This window comes from Eurytemora carolleeae, unplaced genomic scaffold (assembly GCF_000591075.1).
Source record: "Eurytemora carolleeae unplaced genomic scaffold, Eaff_2.0 scaffold1063, whole genome shotgun sequence".
NCBI classification, from domain to species: domain Eukaryota; kingdom Metazoa; phylum Arthropoda; class Copepoda; order Calanoida; family Temoridae; genus Eurytemora; species Eurytemora carolleeae.
Window position 1 is genome coordinate 60,139 of NW_019396959.1, and position 7,225 is coordinate 67,363.

The window sequence follows — 7,225 nt, forward strand, 5'->3', positions numbered from 1 at the left end:
GTATACATTTTCCAATTGTTTACAGTTTTTAAAAGTTGTATATAGTTTTTCTGGTGTTTGTATTCGGTTTCTGGTGTTTGTAATCAGTTTCTGGTATACAATTTACAATCCTTTTTTATAGTTTCTGATAGTTTTATAAAGTTTCTCTGGTATATGTATTCAATTTCTGTTGTTTTCATTAAGTTTCTGGTATACATTTTCCAATCCTTGTTTATAGATCCTGATATTTGTATAAAGTTTCTGGTATATGTATTCAATTTCTGTTGTTTTCATTCAGTTTCTAGTATACATTTTCGAATTCTTGTGTATAGGTTCTGATGGTTGCATACAGTTTCTTTGTTAATACACAGTTTCTTGTGATTGCAGACCGTTTCTGATGTTTGTATAATGTATATAGACTCTGGTGTCTGTATTTAGTTTCTGGTGTTTTATACAGTTGCTGGTAATGTATACGTTTTCTGGTATTGATATGCAGATTCTGATATTACCATGGCACCCGTTTTTATTTTCCAATTTGTTTGTTTGTGAATAACATATTTTTAATTCTAATGGTGTATATTATAGTGTTGAATAGCATTGTGAAATATTTTGGTTTGATAAAAACCTTCTTGGCCATGTTGTATCATTATAGCCTTATAAAGGGTTTAGGTGTATCATTATAGAAACCCTGTATATACAAACATACATATATACATATATATAGTTTCACAGTAAACACTAATATATCAAATATATTTGCACACTTCATCTAGTTGAAAGAACTAGAAACTATGAAGTAAAAACTAAATATATTATTTATACATTAGTTGAACGTATGTTTTTACAAGCCTATATATTGATGGATCTTTTTAAAATTTTCTTGCTTTAAGAAAAAGTTATTAATAGTTGTTTGGATTTATTAACTTTATAAAAGCAGTTATATGCAATCATTAGTTTCAGGCAGTATGACTCAAGCTTTGGAAGAATACTCTATAAGTAAATACAACAAAAGAAGTGGGGGGGGGGGGGTTGAGGGTATACATATCCCCCCCGCACCTCCACCCTAAATCCGGAAAGGATCAAAAATGTAGAGTATATCTCAAAATTTATATCTATCCAGCTATATGTATATATATCTACAGCTATATTACTATATTTGTAATATTTTATGTAAACTATATAAACATAACATATTTATATTTATCTAGCTATTATTTCCACATTCAAATATAATTTATATTTTATAATTTTGGTATTCTTGTAGTAAACACCTACTCCATAAATAGTTCTCGAAACGTATCTATCCAGGTACAATCCGTCCGCTATCAGGGTCAACCAGGACTCACCCCACCTGACTCTAAATGCCACACAGGGACAGAAGCGTAGCTTTCCAACAAGCTATTAGTTCGGTGCTCTAAATGCCATACAGGGACAGAAGCCTAGCTATCCAACCAACTATGTTTCGATCCCAAATTATTTTGACGATCCAACGCTCTAAATGCCACACAAGGACACAAACCTAGCTATACAACAAGCTATATATCAATCCCAAACTAAAGGGGACTATCCACCTATATACAAGCTTCAGGGTTTCAGGTTTACTCACATGCAGTTAATCTATAAACAAAGCTTTATTTGATATCTCATGTCATAAGTTAACATGAATTGACGTAGTTATAATTTCTACGATGTTATCACGTGAATAAGACAATCGTATTATCTATTTGTCCCACAGTTAAAGTTTATTGTATGTATTTATAAGATTAGAGAGAATAGATATAACACAGTTAAGCTATCTCCACCCATGTTTATAACGTAATTTAAGTATGATTTTAGCTAATTATGCTAAGTATTCAATTGAAACGCAGTTTCAATGAATAATGTCATTATTTCTAAGTTTACAACATTAAATCATTATAATCTACAACGTACTGCAGGCTTACAGAATATCATGTTTCCACGATTTTTGCTACATTCTTTCATATATAACTATATTTATATATATATCTAGCTATATAACTATATTTATATCTCTCTATCCATATAAATATAATCATATATATCTAGCTATATAACTATATTAATATATATCTAGCTATATAACTATATTCATATATATCTAGCTATATAACTATATTCATATATATCTAGCTATATAGCTATAAATTCATATCTATCTAGCGATACAACTATATATTTATATCTATTTAGCCATATAACTATATTCGTATATATCTAGCTATATAACTATATTAATATATTTCTAGCTATATAACTATCTTTATATCTATCTAGCCATAAAAATATATTCATATATATCTAGCTATATAACTATATATATCATTTTGGATCTAGCTGATTTACCAATCTCTATATCTATCTAACTGAATTATCTATCTATATATCTATCTAGTATTGGTCTACCCGTCTATCCAAGCAGGAGTCAGGAATAAAGAATGGGAATTTAATGATAGACTTGAGTGATACATGGTATACAGGGATACACAATACAGGGGGTATACAGGGGTATACAGGGGTATACAGGGGTATACAGGGGGTATACAGGGGTATACAGGGGTATGCAGGGGGTATACAGGGATATACAGGGGTGTACAAGGATATACAGGGGTATACAGGGGATATACAGGGGTGTACAGGGGTATACAAGGGTACACAATATGGGGGGTATACAGGGATATACAGGGGTATACAGGGGTTATACAGAGGTATACAGGGATATATATGGTATACAGGGATACACAATATAGGGGGTATACAGGGGGATACAGCGGTACAATTAAATTACAATAAATTTACAATAAAAATTTTTTATTGAACATGAAAACAAAAGTGTACAGCACATTGCACACTAACAATATACTTTATTTTAAATTATAAATGAGCTGGCTCTGCTAGATCTTTGTAAGATATCCCACTAGGATTGTAGTGTGTAAACATCCATTGCTGAAAAAAAATTAAATGACAATTTTCGGGTTAAGAAAGTTTTAGAAAGATATTTGCAATCATTCAGAAGAAAAAAGTTTCATAAAAAATCAAACTTAATTAAGTATATAAGACGTTTTTTAAAAATATGTAAAATAAAAACATTAGTTTTGCTATATTATCCACCTACACCATATTGCAGTCCTTCAATTATCATACAGGGAAATCCCATCTTTCTAAATATCCCAGGGAAAGTTCTGACACCTTCTTTATGCTTTTTTATTATTCAAAAACATTCTTAAAAATATTGGATTTCAACATCAATTAACATTAATTATTCTTACAATTAAAAAACTTAATACCTGGTTTTCGTCGGAGTCGTTACAGTTAGACATAATAAGCCCCTCATTCATCTAAATTTTCAATAGTTTTTAAGTAAAATTAAATTTTTTTAATTCGAATTTTTTAAACCTATAACAACCCCAGGCCACCCCTGAGGGTCCACACAAAATTTCAGCCCAATCGGTTCTGCCGTTTGACCGGCTATAGACAACAAATATATATACGAATGTCTTGTTTTATTATATAGATAAAAAACATAAAAAATTAAGTGTTTCAGGAGAAAAGGAAAGCTACATATTTATTGTTTACATTATATTTAATATAAACTGGTGGAAGATTATTAGAATTTTTCGACGTTGAACACTAACAACTTTTAGAAATAAAAATGATAAGTTTATTTGTAAGGTTAAAAAAGCTTTATGGGTTGTGAAAAAGATATAGGTTCTACGTAAATCGGGCATTTTTAAGCATCTTTTTAATTTGTACCGATTTTTGACATCCTTTATGTTTGATTACATCTTTTACTCTTTATAATCTTTTTTGTCTTTTCTTTGTAAAATCGTCTTTGCTTTCTTCGATTCTTTTGCAAACAAAGCACTTTAAAACTCGTTGTAGCATCATTTTTAGAACTTTGGATTGACTCTAAAAATGTAGCTATAAAGATCTGAAAATCCAACATATCACTTAATTTCAATTTTTTACTTCTATATGATAACTTTAAATGGGATGCGGAACTTTTCCAAATCCTTGAATGAGAAAAATTATCAATCTTTAATCGATCTTCGTATGTAAAGTCACGCCTCAATTCACTGTGTACCATTTCTTAGTAATTTTTATATGTTGTAAATTGTTCCATGTACGGCCAAAAAACTTGTAATTTTAGGGGGAGGGAATTTTCTTATTTCCGTATAGTTTTATTGATTTTTATTTTGCGATTTCAAAATTTTCGAATTCAATATTTCAAGACGGAATTTGTACACCTGTTATTATATATTTTTAAGAACATTTTTGTTGCTTGAATAAATGTTACAAAAGCGTAACGAAAAAAAAGTAAGAAAAAAATCTATAATTTTAAAACTTTTATATAACTGAAACCCTTATATACAATCTCTCTTTTACCTGTCCTACCCCTTTTAGCTTATCCTGAAAAGTCTTACCTAACTCTTTTAAACATGAATGTTAAGCCTTCCATAGCCGCTTAGTCATACGTTGAAGTTTTACTATTAAAAATACTGGCATTGAGAAATTGGCCATATTCAGATTAATGCTTTACACGTCTGTACTTGGACTTTCTGACTTTTTATCTTATCTTTACCTGGTTTAGTGTAATACATTTTCCTTGTTATTTACCTGGGTTAGTGTTATACATTTCCCTTGTTATTAACCTGGGTTAGTGTTATACATTTCCCTTGTTATCTACCTGGGTTAGTGTTATACATTTCCCTTGTTATTTACCTGGGTTAGTGTTATACATTTCCCTTGTTATTTACCTGGGTTATTGTAATACATTTCCCTTGTTATTTACCTGGGTTAGTGTTATACATTTCCCTTGTTATTTACCTGAGTTAGTGTTATACATTTCCCTTGTTATTTACCTGGGTTAGTGTAATACATTTCCCTTGTTATTTACCTGGGTTAGTGTTATACATTTCCCTTGTTATTTACCTGGGTTAGTGTTATACATTTCCCTTGTTATTTACCTGGGTTNGGAGGGGGTTAACATATTAAACTTAACAAACGTTGTTATGCTATTTCTTTTTGAATTGATTAATTTTCCTTGTTTCTGAATCATAAGTCCATTTGTCAAAACATCTATTCAGAACTATGTCGTCGTCCTGAAGACCATGTATTTAATTCAAGATCACAGTTTTTTTAAGAAACTCAAAAAAAATGTCTGTAATTCACTAAATAAATTGCACGTTAAATTAAAATGTTATATGTTTTCAAACATAACTCCTGTTATTGAAGAGCTATTGAGAAGAATAAAAATGTTTTGAATTTATAATATGAAACCGGACAAGTTTTTTTTCAAATAATTGTTCGTATAATATAAACTAGAGGAGCTACGAGGTCACAAAGTCGTACCAGTTTGAACTACTCATTCTATAGTTTGCAGATTGCCTCTCTATATAGATTCATTAAATACATGAGAAGCTGGTAAATACTGGGCCTGCGTAGCCTGGGTCTGCTGAATCTGACAACTTTGTTTACAATTTTTTTAAGGAAATAGTTTTACTTCAGTGTGAAGGTAAAAGATGATCACTTTTTAATAACTCGATGAATCATAGATTTTCGGATCGTAAGGTTTCCATGCATATTTTCTTTTTTCATTTATGTTCTTTGGCCGAGGCTGATGAATTTTTATAGATATTTCTACATTACATACAATGAAACCTATTAAACTGGGGGAATGGAAGACTACAATTAATCAATCTTTCATATATCTGATGTTGTTCTAAAAAAAATGTTTAACCAGTGCAAGGTTATAATGCAAGGAAAGTTAATTGCAGTTGCGCATTCTCTGCGTACATATTGAAACCAGTTCTCTCTGGACGGAATTTGTAAACAAGAATAGATGCATCAGTGTTCGTTTAGTATTCAATGAGGTTAAAAGCTTTGAATTTTGATAATTTTGATAATTCACATAATAGTTTCCTATGACCAGAATATTTCATTGATTTTTTATGTGAAAGATGGATCCCATGTCAGGCTTCGACATCCGTCTTGTGTTGACATTACCGCCCAGAGACAGTACACTGCAGTACAAAAGATGCGTACCCCTCTGATATAACTTTCCTTGCATTATAACCTTGAACCAGTGTAGGTAGTAACTTAAAAATCAGCTTGTTAATTAAAATGAGTTATGACTGCAAGGATAGAACGTATATAAAAAAGTGTTAGAAATATACAATGAAATTTTAATTTTAATGCCTCCAAATTCTTATTTTATAAACAATCGCAAATGATAAGTTTTCTTCATTAAACAGGCACTTTTTAAATATTGAGAAGATTATAATTCTGTGGTTGACCTTAAATCCTATGCAGTTATTATCTCGTAATATTCTTCCTTCGATACTGAGCATCCAGTATTGATCTTTACCCTGATAAATAAACAAACATAAAACTCTAAGCATCCGATTCTTAAGTGTTTTAATATTTTTATAATAATATATTCTTAGCATAGTGAGAGGAATACTTTTGTTATTTGTAACATATTACAACGTAATTTTAGAGATTTTCAATGAAAATAAAAAATAAAATTAATTATTTAATTTTTTGTTCTTCGAGAAAAAGTCTATTTTGATAAAAACCTGTAAATTGCAAGGCTTGGTATTAATTTGTTTTCCAATGTTTTCGTCTTTATCATCTAAAATTAAAACATAATTTAGGAACAAGATCTTAAACTTTAATTTGTAATATAATCTTATATTAGGATAATTTGTTTCGATAGAAAATGTTATTATTATATTTATAATTGATCTTTAATTTTTCATCAACAATCTGATCTAAGATCAATACAATTTTAAAAATATATTATTATTCCTTAAAACCTCAATTATTACTATGGGGGGGGGGGGGATCTGGGGGATAAATACCTGAATACGCCCCTGAAAATCCGCAATCTGGGGGATAAATACCTGAATACGCCCCTGAAAATCCGCAATCTGGGGGATATTCGAGGAGAGAACAAGAAACCATGTTAGACTTACCCAAGGAGAATTGAATAGAAGGAGGGGGCAATAGGGTTTCCGTACACTTTGCCGTGACGTTTTTGGACTGCTGAAGAACTAGTTTTTGCGTAACAACAATAATAAAGGAAGCCGATCTAATGTAAACAAATATGAGTTAGTATACGGTAAATCTTCATCTAACGCCAGAGATGCACCAAATGTCTGTTTATCATTTGTGTTATTGTTTACAATCTTTATAATTGTTGTTACGCAAAAACTAGTTCTCCAGC

At 30.4% G+C, this 7,225-nt stretch overlaps 2 long non-coding RNA genes across 2 annotated transcripts; both read right to left on the reverse strand.

Annotated features, from left to right (window-relative positions):
* Positions 1-2,797: 2,797 nt before the first annotated feature.
* LOC111710514 (uncharacterized) lies at positions 2,798-4,919 on the reverse strand. The gene is made up of 3 exons (XR_002767068.1): positions 4,685-4,919; positions 3,285-3,335; positions 2,798-2,943 (listed from the first exon to the last, which is right to left on the reverse strand). It is a non-coding gene; the product is annotated as an uncharacterized LOC111710514 (long non-coding RNA).
* A 115-nt stretch (positions 4,920-5,034) lies between these two features.
* On the reverse strand, positions 5,035-6,642 carry LOC111710515 (uncharacterized). Its single transcript, XR_002767069.1, has 3 exons — positions 6,576-6,642; positions 6,294-6,365; positions 5,035-5,099 (listed from the first exon to the last, which is right to left on the reverse strand). It is a non-coding gene; the product is annotated as an uncharacterized LOC111710515 (long non-coding RNA).
* Between the last annotated feature and the right edge of the window lie 583 nt (positions 6,643-7,225).